Below are 15,858 nucleotides of genomic sequence, written 5' to 3'. Positions count from 1 at the left end.
TTAGAAAGACTCTGAGGATGCATTATTAGAGAAAATTAAAGAAAAGATTAAGAGAAAGAAAAACAACTGTAGTGGGCTTATATTTTATTTTCCAGAAATAGTGAAGTTGAGAGTTTGGGAAAACATTGGCAAAGAGCACTGATGTATTTAAGTCCTGGTAATAGTAATAGCTGAATGTCTAATGACTTGTTTAAAGCATGTTAGGAAAGATTGAATTAATAATTACAATGCACTCGTGCACAAATATACAAAAGTAAAAACCAATACTGGTCACATTTCAGAAATGAGGATGGTAGACCTGAGTGAGAAGATGTAGAATGATTGTGAAAAAGTAGGAAATAAATTAAATAAAAAGAAAGAGTTCTCTTGTGTCTCACCAGGTTAAGGATCCTCTAGTATTGTCACTGCCGTGTCTGCAGTCTCAGCTGTGGTACTGATTCCATCTCTGGCCCTCAGGAACTCCCACATGCCACAGGAGCATTAAAAAAAAAAAGAAAAAAGGAGCAAATACAGGAAATTCTACTATTTTTCTCCCCAAGAGTCTGTTAACCTGTAATTATTGAAGGTGCGACAAGATGTGTTCATGTTTTGTTAGATTTAGCACAAAGCCAAATTCATCCTAAAGCAGAGATTCTCTAAAATTTGATGACAGAAACACTTTATGCTCTTAAAAATTGATGAGTACTTTAAAAAACTTTGATTTGGGGGATGATATTTAGCAATATTTATTGTATTAGAAATTAAAATTGAGAAATTAAGAAAATATATTCGTTAATGTAGTTATTTAAATATAACAATTTAGACCTTATTATGTATTAATATAAATAGCATTTTTCTATACAAAAACTTCTTCCAAATCAAAACATATTGAGAATTGTAGTATTGCATGGTATTTCTCTGTAACTATTTAATGTCTGGATTAATAGAAGACTCTCACATTTAATAGAAGATTAATACTTCTATTAAATTCGATTACTACTTCTATTACTATTAATAGAAGATTCTCACATTTGCTTCTATGTCAATGTATTTCAATATATTTTGGTTGGTATCCACAAGTAAAATCTGGTCCCCAGTAATGTACAGTTAGACAAGAGAGTAATATTTTAATAGCCTTTGCTAGATAATTTGGGATATTCTGCCTTGATACTACACCAGAGGTCCACAGGTAATAGTTTTTATGTTAATTGAAAAGGGGATTCTAAAAACATTTTAATGACATTTCCAAGTTGTGTTCCAATCAAACATTTATTGTCTCTTTTGGAACTTGGAATGAATCTTTTACCTTTGTATAATTTTGTGACACCATTTATTGATCATTGGAAAATATTGGCTCACTAAGTCATGCAAGTCTTCAAAATGTTGACACATTTCATTACATAATTTAAAAAAAATCACATTTGTTAATACAATCATCAAACTCATCAGAAAATTGAAGTTGTTAGGCTTATGGTGATGCAAACAATTTTTCTAAAATTCTAACTTTTGCTTGAAAGCTTGAATTTTATCATTAGAAATAAGTCCTGTCAGTTATTTTTCTTGAAGTGAGAGGCTTATTTGATTTCTTTTTGACAAAATATCTGCTCAGTAACCAAATCTGATTAATCAGTTTATCTGTCAGTTGTTCTTTAAAGTAAAAATAGTATTCTATGGAAAAAAAGACTATTCAGGTCACAGCTCAAACAATTGAAGAAGTGTGTTTCCCCAGACAAAGGCTACTGTCTTGATTCCTACTAAGCCATCAATAATTTTATAAATCATGTTCTTGCACCTCAGTGCAAATATCAATAAGATAAAAAAGGCAAATAATGCCTTACTATCATCACTCAAATAGTTTTAACCTAGCAGACCCCCTAAATATGCCTCAGAAACTCCCAGGGGTCCAGTGACCACACTTTGCTTTAGGCAGATCAATTGTATTAATATAAAGTACAAATACAGTACAAATGCGTGTGTATCAATATATATACACTTACGCTATGGATTGAATTGTGTCCTTTCAAAATTTATATGTTGAAATCCTACCCTCCAAAGTGCTGCTACTTGTATATGGAAACTTTGGGAAGTAATAAGGTCATGATGGTGGAGCCCTGATGATAGGATTAGTGTCCTGATAAAAACAAATGATTCTATAATTTTGTTCTTTTTTATGGCTGAGTAGTATTCCACTGAGCATGTGTACCACATCTATTTTATTTTTATACTTAAAAACCTTCTTTATTTTTTATTAATCAATGAAGTTATTACATTTATAGTTGTACAATGATCACAATCCAATTTTACAGGATTTCTATCCCACAACTCCAATGCATCCCCTCACACACCAAACTGTCTCCTTTGGAAACTGTAAGTTTTTCAAAGTCTGTGAGTCAGTACCTGTTCTGCAAAGAAGTTCATTATGTCCTTTTTTCAGATTCAAAATGAATGGAGCCAGAGACTCTCACACTAAGTGAAGTAAGTCAGAAAGAGAAAGACAAATACCATATGCTATCACTTATATCTGGAATCTAATATATGGACAAATGAACCTATCTACAGAAAAGAAACAAACTCATGGACATGGAGAACAGACTTGTGGTTGCCAATGGGAAAGGGGAGAGAGTGGGGTAGACTGGAAGTTTGGGGTTAGTAGATGCAAACTATAGCATCTGGAGTAGATAAGCATTGAGATCCTGCTGTATAGCATATGTAACTGTATCTAGTCATTTGTGATGGAACATGATGGAGGATAATGTGAGAAAAAGAACAGCAAAAATTGACAGAACATTGTAAATTAACTATAATAACAAAAAAATTTTAAAAATTGAGACAGGAGTTCCCATCATGCCTCAGCAGAAATGAATCTGACTAGTATGCATGAGGACACAGGTTCAATTCCTGGCCTCGCTCAGTGGGTTAAGGATCCAGTGTTGCCGTGAGCTGTGGTGTAGGTCACAGACTTGGCTCGGATCTCACGTTGTTGTGGCTGTGGGGTAGGCCAGCGGCTGCAGCTCTGATTCAACCCCTAGCTTGGAAACCTCCATATGCCGCGGATGCAGCACTAAAAAGCCAAAAAAAAAAAAAAATTGAGAGTGGCAGAACAAAGGTGGATGATAATGTCAATTTCCAGAACATGGAAGTTGATTCATTATGTAGGGTAAAACATTAATGAGGGATGAATAGTTGGAACACAGGAATTTTTAGGGCAGTGGAACTATTCTGCATGATACTACAATGGTGGATGCATATCATTATACATTTGTCAAGACGCACAGAGGAGTTCCCTTGTGGCAGGTTAAGGATCCATCACTGTCACTGCAGGGGCTAGGGTCACTGCTATAGCGTGGGTTCAATCCCTGGCCTTGGAACTTGTGCATACCTCAGGAAAGCCTCCTGCCCCCCAAAAAAACACTCATAGAATGTACAACATAAAGAGTGACCTTTGATGCAAACTACAGACTTCGGGTGCTAATGATATGTCCATTTAGGGTCATCAGTTGTAACTAATATACTACCTGGTGGGGGCTGTTACTAATATGGAAGGCTATATAGTGGGAAAATCTCTTCTTCTCAATTTTGCTATGAATTTAAAACTGCTCTCAAAATAAATTTTATTAATTCAAATAATCAACAACTCCAACTTTTTCTCTCGTGAAGTAGATTAGAGGTTACAAGGGGCTAAGGGAAAGAGGGGAATGGGAGTCATTGTTTAATGATAATGGATTTTTGATTTGGGTGAGGAAAAAATTTTGGAAATATAGTTGTACAACATTGTAAACGTACTAATGTCACACAATTACGTACTTTAAAAATGGCAGATTTTGTGTTATATATAAACATACACCATAATTTTAAGAATTAATGTAATATTCTAAAAAAATCATTGAATTATTGAATCATTAAATGTGAATTGTATGGTATGTGAATTATATCTAATAAAACTGATGATTTAAAAACAAACAAACAAACAAATGATTCTTTCTTTACTATATGAAGATACAACAAGAAGGCAACAGTCTGCAAGCCAGGAAAAGACCTCTCACCAGAACCTGGCACCCTGGTCTCAGACTCCCCAGCCTCCAGAACTGTGAGAAATAAATGTCTATTATTTAAGCCACCCAGTTTATGTGTTTCATTATAGAAGTCCCAGGTGACTACTACTGCAGTCAAAGTTGTGTTATTTTCATTTATTTATAAGCATGAACCCTACTGAAAATACTAGGTAGGTGTATGTGTAATGAATTTGCAAATATTTTATAGGTGATGATTAGGGAAAGTTTTAATTGGCTTCTGTTCAAACCCTTCCCACTGGCAATGACAAAGGGAAACTGGTAAATGTGCATCAGAATATGCAACAAATAATTTCAAGTGTTCCACAGCATTGAATGCACACCTAAATTAAGATGAAATTTAAGTAATGAGATATGATATTTTGGTGGGCTAACTCTCCAGACTAAGATGGAAACAGAAGAAACTCATATAATAATAGAGGATAGTAAAATAGATTTGTATTAATCAGAAAGAGGGATATGAAACTGAATCTATTTAGGAAGATAAACACAGATAAGCATTTATTTCAAAAATAAAGTTTTGAGAGATCATTATATGCTGGACAGCATTAGAGATAACAGGATTACAACCAGAAACAACACTGATTTGCTCGTTGCCCTCCTAGGATTTACAGTATAGTGAATGCTACACTTAAGTGACAAGCATTATTATCAAGTGAGATAGGTGGGGAGTCTCACTAACAGAAAACTATTCATGAATAGTTATTAAAGATGGTAAGTGGTGGGGATTTTAGTGGATGACATGCTAGGCCAAGATAATGATTTGGTCAAAAGTGTATAAATCAGGAAAGAATAGAAGCATAAGGCAAAAATAAGAGGAAAAAGAAATTATTATACTCTAGGTAAGAGATTACTGGAGCTCTATATGCACAGGCAGGACTGAAAAAATTGGGACATCAATACACAAACGCACAACTTGGATTCCTAAATTGAATGTGAGCCCTGGGAGATACACAGGGCCGGCTTCTATATCAATGCTCTACTTGATCTTCTCTACTCTGGTTTAATTTCCCTTTCTCAACAAACTGTTTTTTGCATCCCTGTTGGACTACCTTCTTTAGGTCCACCCTAAAATGTGACTACCCATCTCATTCTTCCAACCAAAACCAACCCTATTCTTCACTGTGCATCATATTTGCTTGTTTATGTCTGTCTTAACAGAGTTTTCAAAGTGATATTCTATTATAACAATGTATTTACCAACAACAAAACTATTAGACTGACATCTTGGCCTTTCAAAACTTCTTTGGGAAGTTCTCTATCATTCTTACACTAGGGAAGGGAAATAATCTGGAAGCATAGTTAGGAGACGCCTGAATCCATTTGCTCTGCAGCTTTATAAATACAGATTTTAAATGACTGTTGCAAATCACTAAAATTTTTCAGTAAACATAAACGTTAATATTTTTTCTGAGATGAAAACATTTCAAATAATTCAGAGTTTATGTATCTAACAGATGGTTCAATTTGGTCTACAAAAGTTCAGTGTATCTCATGATAATTTGTCATGAATATCAAGGTAATGACTGAACTACGATTAAGTATAACATAAATAAAACATACCTATAAAACTGTTCAAAGCAATAGTTAATTTTTCCACCTGGAATAGCACACAACAGCTGAAAGTGTTCTGATTGTACCATTTGTCTGCTAACTCGCTTAACACTGGCTTTTTCCAACTTTGGATCATATTTCTGTAAACCAAACCAAGGTTCTGAACTAAATTATTCCACAACTTTCTAGTAAACAACTCAAATAAGCCAATCTACTTCTAGACAAATTAAAGATAGATGCAAGAACCCCATTAGCTGGGCCATCTGATCGTTACCTTCCTAATAAGAAATAGCAATGAGAGACTACATTAAACTTAACATATTTCTTTTAATCATTTTAAAAACTCTGATGCAGCGCATATATAAAACCTCATATTTTCAGATGGTGGATTTTTGACAAAGATTAAAACAGAATAATATCAAGATAATCACACAGGGAAAAAAACCTATAGCAGGATAACAGGACCAATGAATAACTCTAAAATGTTATTAGTATTTTACTAGCTTTTTACGTATTCTATTGATTTTGAAATTTATAGCAGTTCTGTGAGTTAAACTAGATATTGTCTATGTCTTGTAGATGGATAGTTAAGTCTCAGAGAAGTCATCTATTTAATGTCATTTGGCACTTGATGGAAGATCCAACTTTAAAATTCATAGACTTTAATTCCAAATCCAGTGTTCTCGCATCCAGACTTCACTGACTTCTAAAAATAATAACATGAATAATTTCAAAGGATAAGATAAAATTACCTTACCTTTTTCAGAGTGTTATCTAAGAGAATTTGTTGGATTCAATACTCTAGGAAGTAAAATGAAGCAATAGTGAATGGATAAAAAGAGAGGTATGAGAAACAGGAACAGTGAGCACAAAGTGGTGGGAACAGTAATGATGAAGTGATCTTTAAAGAGAGTTGAGTGCAACTTGTGAAAGCATTAAGCTAAATTTGCCGTGTGAATGGTTTTTATTTAAATGTAGGAAATTGACTTTAATCTATTCCAGTTTCATAGCTGCAACTCATGGCCAGTCATTTGAGCCAAGTTTGAGCTTTTGATCCTGCTATTGAAAGAGCGATTTCACTGTCTTCAAAGGAAGCAGTTTGAGGAGAGTATGCAGAGGAACAGGCAGGAGTAAGGGATTCAGCCTCGCCTGGGTTCCAGTCTTGGCTCCTCCACTTGATAGTTGAGTAACCTGGGCCCAATTATCTAAAATTATTGCCTAAACTCGGTTTTCTCAGCTATAGGTGAAAAATAATGATAGAACCTACCTAACCATGGCTGTGAATATTAAGATAATTAATATGTGTAAAGTTTAAGAACAAGGCCTGACACAGAGCAAATAATCAGTGCTAGTGGTTACTGACATTGTACATGAAACAGAACTATCCGACTATAGTAGTACAGCTAGCAAATTGGGTAAGAAGGTAGAGGTTTGTTTGTGCAAAAGAAAATGAAGGAAAGAGATGTAGATTTGGACAGTGCAATCTCCAGATAACAGTAGGAATGAAGGAAAGAGGTGACATTTGGATAACGGGAATGTTAGAAGCAGAGAAAAAAACGAAATGGAGAGGCAGAATTCTTGCTGGCAGGCATATAAGAAGTTGAGCTGAAGTTACGAATTAAGTTAAGGGATATAGTGTTCCTTGCCCTATTATAGAACATTCTATGGGAGAACTCTTAATGATAAAATGTACATGCATAATGCAAACAGACACAGTGAACCAAGAAAAGGTAAGAAAAGGTAAGTCAGTTGCTAATCTATCAGCACAGATTTCTCAAGTATCTGCCACTCCCTACAATCTCTCTTCTCGAATTTCAGTTTTTCATTTTTTATTACAATTTATCATCATAATTCTCCACATACTCAAAGTAAGGAAAACAGATTGATTTAAAGAAAATTAACCCGAGTCAAATTTTGAAGTATTACCAATATTGTTTTTTAAATGTGAAATTATACATTAATTAATGAGTCTATTAAAGTCCTGTCTCCAAAAATGCAAGTTTCATTCTTCTTTTAAGATTAGCCTGTGATAGAGATGGTGGGTAAAGAAGAATCTCAACATACTGTGCCTTTTAAGAAATATACTTTTTAATTAATGTGAAGGATTTGAATCAAAATCGTGATACTAATTTGTAAGGACTACAGTTTTCAATTAATTATCACTGCTTTTCAGAAGGTGATTTTTATAATTAGAAACAGTTACTATCGGGTCATAATCAGGAAATAAAATTCTTATTCAGTTGAAATGTAACATTGTTCAATTATAATGACCCATAGAAAGGAGGTTTTTCAACTAAAGTACATTCTGGTCACATACACAGTAAAATATAATTAAGTCCCATCCCTCATCCACATCATCTACATTTAAAAGCTCAACTCTGAATGATGTTCCTTCTTTTTATTCTCCTCCACTTCACTCCTCCTCCTTCTGGAGTGTGACCTCTGGGTCTTGGAACAATGCAAGATATATTGAGATCTTTGATCTCATTAACATGTTTTGCAATTCATTTTTTTTCTGTTCCCATCTAGTTAAAATAGATTAGTACTCATAGATATTAAGTTACAAAGCTCAGGTCAGTGCACTAGGATATTGCAAGGCAAAGCAGGCATTTAATTCTTGATTTCTTTTAAGTCATTATTTAAAGATTAGAACAAAAGGACCTTGAGAGGTTATTTAGTCTATCTCTTACATCTTAGGCAAAAGTATTCCTAATACAGATGCATGATATTCTTTTCCCCTACTGCAGGAGCCCCCAAAATGGACTTTAAACTCTTATCTTGGCATCTTCTACTAGTCTATAAAAACACTCGATATTGCTTTAGTCTCAGACTTAAATTTCTAATTTCATTCTATGACTTCTTTATCTTAAGAAAAAGTCATTGAATGATTTTCTCTGCAATAATCACTGCCATAATCTCATGTTTTTAAGATCTTCCAACTATTTTCTTTCCTTCTACTTCCTCTTTTGCTTTATCAACTCCACGGTACCTTGTATAGATGCTGTGATAAATAGAATTATGTCCCAGTGTCAAAGATGAAAAATATCTGACTGACAAATATTTACTTAATCCCTAGTTGCACCCTGCTTTTCCAGCGGTAGAAACATTCATGATATTTCTTACAAACTCACGAGAGCTAGGTTGGATGAAACGGTGATAATTAAAATGCATACTTTATAAAATATATATGTCAAATCTTTGGCTCCTTGAGTTTGATATTCTCTTCCTCACATCTCTAACACTAAAAACTTTGTGTGAAAGTTACTTTAAAGCAAATATTAATAAAATATGTTTATTGTAAACTAGCCTCAACCTAGGCTTAAGAAAGTCAGAATGAGAGAAAGATAATATTTGAAGACAGTTTTTATATTTAAATATGAGGGAGAAATTTCCTTGTGTATGCTTTCTCTCTATTTTTTTTCTTTTAGTCTCATACTCATTTATAGAATTATACTTACTATTTCTTGAACATCTCCACTCTATCCAGTCTAGGAGCCATCCAAAGTTGTCACTGTCCTTTGAGAGATAGAGTTGATTGTGATGCCACAATAAATTCTGAATTTCAAGGTAAGGTCTAAATCTTTGCCAATTCCACTTCTGAAGAAAAATGATTTATTTCAGGGCTTAGTATCGGCAGCAACGGAAATGATCAGTCTTTAAAATTCTTATTCCTAAAAGCCCAACTGTCCAAATGAAATTAGCCATACCATGGAAGATAGGCCATGTACTGGCCAAACCTGACTTACAGAAACTTGCAAAATGTTATAAGGAATTCCAAATATCCTAACTTTCATATTTCATCCATCACTTTCATATCTCAGTATAATGTCATAATTTAAAAAGTGAAAATAAAACAAAACACTTGGGATCATCAGCAGAGAAAACCTTATCCAGAGGGTCAGATTGTTGTGCCTGTCTTGGCCATTTGTCCAGCCTTATCTCTGATTCTATTTTAACCTCACTGTTTTAGCATTTTTTGCTTTTTAGGATACAACCATTGAAAAGTGAGATACTGAGCTTTTTAAGTATCTTGACACTCTCTACCAAGCCTTGAAAAATCCTTTAAATGTGTATAATTTTCATAGGCAAATGAAATCAAATAGTCCAAGGTTGGGACATGTGTTATTTTAACAAAGGTATTTTACTTAATTGGCTAGAAAAGAAAGTAACCATGGCTGGCATTTCAAAGTCCTCTAGCCTTCCAGGTCAGGAATTAGGGAAAGGAGAAAGCATGCTGTAGTTTTTTCAGATATCTGTGTAATTAAACTGAGAATTCCTTGGAGATTGCTTTTCTCAGTCTTAAACCAGGACTGGCAGCTGCCTTATTGAGGAAAATAAATGGAAAAAAGTTAAAGGAGAAGAATATCTCTGTGTAAATTTTTCAACTACTTGGTCTACTGAAGCATTTACTGTGTTCATCCAAATAAGATTTGTTTATATGTCATGTTACCCTAATATTTTTCCAAAAACTTTCACTTATGTTTTGTAAAATATTTTGAACCAAGTATGCTATAAACATTTAATTCAATTTTAAGGGATGAGAGTCTAATAAATTGATTGTATAATGTGTTACAAAATAAATTGCAGTGTTCATATTTCAGGACATTGTGCTATAAAATAAATAAAATAAAGCATCGAGTTTTTTATTGGTTGTCAGAAAAAACTCAACACCTATGAGAATTACGAGTTTTATGATTTGCATAATAAAAATTCAATAAGCATGTTTAGGGGATTTTTTTTAAATGGTAGTTAAGCAAATATTTGAGATTTACGTAGAATTAAACAAAATCTTCACATCTGAACATACAGCTTTAAAATAATTTATGGATATATTTTTATCAGTATATGCTATCTCAAGTTTTATTTTCTTAGAATTCTCTTTTATGCATGAAATGACAAGATGAGTTATTCCTATTTTTTAATTCAATTGGAAACAAAGACAATGTCTTGTTTCCTTAATGTGGCTAATGATAATATCTTTGCATGCATACATTTTTCAAAAAAATAGTCAAAACAGCCTCACCACACCTTTTAGATTAAAATAAAATTTAGTTGTCAAGTAAATCAAAACCAAAATTGCTTAGAAAACTCTGAATTTATGGCAGACTAACAAGCAGGTCATATATGAATACTGCTTTCTGCTTCTTAAGTTGTGAATTGAAGAAAACATTCAAATCGCTGGAGGAAAATGTGTTACTCTGTTTATGTTAAAAGCTGTGAGCAGGACAACTTAATGGAAATTGGGTGCATTGCTCTATTGCTTCAAGCTCCTTTAGTTACAAAGCTGAAGAGACATTTAATTATAAGTTCTAATAAGAATATCCATGTGACAAAAGGAAAATGTAACTTTTTAAAAAAAGTTCAGACATATTCAGGGAATAAAGGAAAATAACAAAAGCAAGGAAGATACGTCTTTCTGGACTCTTAAAAAAAATGTGACCACTTACTTTATAATTTACAACAGTGTGCATCAAACCAAATGCTTTTTATGAATGCACTGAAATGTGTAAGTCACTAAAAAACTTTTGTATTGCCAAACAAGCTAGCCAATTAATTAGTCCTTGGAACAGAAACCTTAAAAAAGATACTCCAGAAGAAAAAGAGGAGGCCATATCAAGAGGTAGGAGGGGCGATTTCATGATATAAACAACCCCATACCTCCAGGGTGGGAAGCTCCACAGACTGAAAACTAACTGGTTCACAGAGACTCACCTACAGGAGTGTGAGTTCTGAGCCCCACATTAAACCCCACTTAGGGATCTGGCACTGGGAGAAAGAGCCCCTGGAGCATCTGGCATTGAAGGCCAGTGGGGCTTGTATGCAGGAGCTCCACAGGACTGGGGGAAACGGAGACCCCATTCTTAAAAGGTGCACACAGACTTTCATGTGCACTGGGTCCCAGGGCAGAGCGAGGTCTCCATAGGAATCTGGGCCAAATCTGACTGCAGTTCTTGGAGGACATCCTGGGAAAACAGGGGTAAATGTGGCTTGTTGTGAGGGACAGACATTGAAAGCAAAGCTCTCAGGAATATTCAGCAGCTGCCTTTCTCTGGAGGTGGCCCTTTTGGGAAAATCTGGCCCCACCTGTCAGTCAGCCTGAGAAGACCTAGGGCAAACAACAATCCAGGTGGGATGACAGCCCACCCCTCAGTAAACAGGCTACCTAAAGACCCCTCAGGCACACAGCTGCCTTTAATCCCATCCAGAGACTAAGCCCCACCCACCAGAGGGATTAGAATCAGCTCCACCTACCAGTGGGCAGGCATCATCCCCTCCCATCAGGAAGCTGACAGCAAGCCCCCATACTGACTTCAGCCACAAGGGGGGCAGACATCAGAAGTAAGAGAGGCTACAACTCTATTATCTCTAAAAAGGTCACCACACCAAAAACCTATAAAAATGGAAAGACAGAGAAATATAACTCAGACGAGGGAGAAAGGAAAAACCCCAGAAAATTAGCTAAGTGATCAGGAGATTCTCAGCCTCCAGGGAAACGACTTTAGACTGTTGATGCTGAAGATGATGCAAGACATTAGAAATAAACTGGAGGCAAAAATGGATAACTTACAGGAAACACTGAGCAAAGAGATACAAGATATAAAACTTAAACAAGAAGAGATGCAAAATACAATAACTGAAATAAAAAATTCATTAGAATCAGCTAACAGCAGAATACAGGAGGCAGAAGAACGAATAAGTGAGGTGGAGGACAGATTAGTGGAAATTATGATGCAGAACAGAAAAGAGAAAAAAGATTGAAAACAAATGAAGAGAGTCTCAGAGAACTCTGGGACAATGTTAAATGCACCAACATCCGTATTATAGGGGTGCCAGAAAGAGAAGAGAGAGAGAAGAGGACAAAAAAAATATTCCAAGAGATAATAGCCAAAAACTTCCCTAACATGGGAAAGGAACCACTCACTCAAATCCAGGAAACACAATGAGTACCATATAAAATAAACCCAAGGAGGAACACACCGAGACACATATTAATCAAACTAACCAAAATTAAAGACAAAGAGAAAATCTTGAAAGCAGCTACGGAAAAGAAACAAGTAACATACAAGGGAATCCCAATAAGGTTATCAGCAGATTTTTCATCAGAAACTTTGAAGGCCAGAAGGGAGTGGCATGATATACTTAACATGATGAAAGGAAAAAAACCTCCAACCAAGATTACTCTACCCAGCAAGGCTCTCATTCAGATTTGAAGGAGAAATCAAAACCTTCACAGATAAGCAAAAGTTGAGAGAATTCAGCAACACTAAACCAGCCTTACAACAAATGCTAAAGGAACTTCTCTAGGCAGAAAAGAAAAGATAGCAACAGGAAACAAAAATTCCACAAATGACGTCTCACCAGTAAAGGTGTATATACAGTAAAGATACAAAATCATCCATGCACAATTATACCACCAAAATAAGAAATCATCAGAAGAGGTGGGTATAAATGCAGGACACTGGAGATGAACTTGCAATTAAGAGAACAACTTAAAACAATCTCGTATACATATAGACTCATATCAAAATTTCAGAATAACTGCAAACCAAAAATCTACAATTGATACACAAACAAGGAATCTCTGGAGAAGAAATATATCTCATAGAAAATAAGTGGATAATCCACCATGAAGGGGGTCATTTGACATTGTTCTTGGAATGCTGAAGTCTTCTTAGATCTGATTCTGATTTCCTCTCCATCAAAGAACTTATGATAATTATAATTAAATAATGCAACTGTACAATTAAATAATACAGTTCTACAATTATATTATTGATAACCATTTCTCTCCATGGTACAATGTAAGGTCTATAATATCTTGTTTATCACATCACCTAGAATGGTGTAATGCCTATATTGAAGAATCAATAAGATGTAACAAATTGTGAGGACATATTTATATAGCTACACTGTTTTTTTAACCAATTTATGTATTTTATATTTTACTTATTTTCAGAGGGTGTATTATTTTTATTATTCTTGCCAGTTAAGTTATTCTTTTTATTATGCTATATAAAATATTTAATGGTCTATAAGGCTTTCTTCTTTATAAATTTTAGTTGCATAATATACACAATTTTAATATAATGCTAATTTTTAAAGAAAAATTGAAATGTAAAAGATAATATTAAATAGTAAAGATGAAAGCCATACAAAATGGGATAAACTATAGAATAAATTTCCAAAAAAAAAATTAATTAGTCCTTTTAAGTTATCTCCTCTATTTTGATGATCTACCTGATGTGAGCTGGCCTTGATGAATAGCAATTCTCCTACTAGAGAAAAAGAGCACCTGCCAGGGGTGATAATCTAAAGAAAGAGTACTGTTAGATGATTCAGGAGGCAGTACAAGAGATGCTTCAGGAGCCAACTAGAGCCCTGTTGGTCCCTCTTGATTGACTGCCTTCAATAGCTACTGACTCCAGAAATGATCATCTCCTACTCAATAGAAGCAAATAAGGAGAAATGAAGATGACATTACTTACCATGTTTCTATAAAAATAAATTGCTAAAATTGCTACTCCAGACAATAACATTAATGATTAATACTAAAAATTAGAGTCTTATATATTTAATGCTTTAGGACTTAGTCATAACCATCAGAAGTCTGACACTGAAAGAACATCCTCTATACCTAACAATGATTTGGACACTGCAGTCAAAAAGAGTCATGAAAGGGAGGAGTTCCCATCATGGCTCAGTGGCTAACGGATCCGACTAGGAACAGTGAGGTTGTGGGTTTGATCCCTGGCCTTGCTCAGTGTGTTAAGGATCCAGCGCAGCCTTGAGCTGTGGTGAAGGTTGCAGAGGAGGCTCGGATCCCAAGTTGCTGTGGCTCTGGCAAAGACAGGCAGCTACAGCTCCGATTAGACCCCTAGCCTGGGAACCTCCATATGCCGCGGATGTGGCCCTAGAAAAGGCAAAACCACCAAAAAAAAAAAGAGTCATGAAAGGGAGCACTGTTAAAACCTAGGATAATTTGGTCCTGGCAGACACCGATGGGTCAGCCTGTGAAAAGAACAAACACAAAAAACAACAATAAAACAAAATTCCACAAAAGCCAAAAAATCTTTAGATACAGAAGCTATTGGTAGAACTAACCATGTTATTCCCAAGGCCTATCTAGAAGACTCAGGTGTTTTAAGAGAAGGGAGGCTTAATAAGAGAAAAGAAACTGCACATGGGGCTTGTGCAGCCAAAAACTTGAGTGTTGCTTAACCCCAGTCACTTGAATGAAACTAAATGGTTGCATTTCATTAATCCATAGTTTATTTTAGAGCAATTGTTTCCTTAGAGTGCCACGATATGTCAAGTATAGTTATTTATGTTATTATCCCAGTGACTTTCAATTCAGTTCTTCTTCATTGCTTCTTCTACTAAGAGAAATTCTGATTGCATTCCTCCCCCCCACCCCTCACCCCCGCCTTTTAGGGCTGCACACACAGTATATGGAACTTCCTGAGCTAAGGGTCAAATGGGAAGTGTAGTTGAGGCCATAGCGGCTGAAGTGCAGGATCTGAGCCATGTATGCAAACCATGCTCTGGCTTGTGGCAACACCTGATCCTTTACCCACTAAGTGAGGGAAAGGCAGGGATCAAATTCACATTCTAATGGACACTGTGTTGGGTTCTTCACCCACTGAACCACAATAAGAACTCCAGCACTCTTTTTCAAGAATATAAGTTTCTGGATTTTTATGCTTCTCTCTACCCACTTTCTTCACGTACATAGAGTTAATTATTTAAGATTTCAAGCAAAGATGTTTATTCTCAAACTTAACTTTCATCTGCCTTTCTGTATCATGGGTTATCATAGTGGCTGATACTACATTAATATGTCAGTCTTGGATTTCCAGTGTGCTCAACTTAATTTTCAACTCAAAGACACATCAAACTTATTATGAAGCTTCCTGCACTCAAAATAGATCTTTTACATTACGCTTTGCTTTTCAAGTATAAATAACTTTTTTTTTTGTCTTTTTAGGGCCACACCCACAGCATATGGGGTTCCCAGCCTAGAGGTTGAATCAGAGCTGAAGGTGCCAGCCTATGCCACAGCCACAGCAACGCCAGATCCGAGCAGCCTCTGTGACCTATGCCAAAGCTGATGGCAAAACCAGATCTTTAGCCCACCGAGCGAGGCCAGGAATCAAATTCACGTCCTCATGGATACTAGTCAGGTTTGTTTCCTCTGAGCCATGATGGGAACTCCTAAATAACTTTTAAAAAGAAAGAGTTTTAAAAAGAAAGACTT

The sequence above is a fragment of the Phacochoerus africanus genome, chromosome 10 (assembly GCF_016906955.1).
Source record: "Phacochoerus africanus isolate WHEZ1 chromosome 10, ROS_Pafr_v1, whole genome shotgun sequence".
NCBI lineage: Eukaryota > Metazoa > Chordata > Mammalia > Artiodactyla > Suidae > Phacochoerus > Phacochoerus africanus.
Note: the sequence above shows the minus strand (reverse complement) of the source record.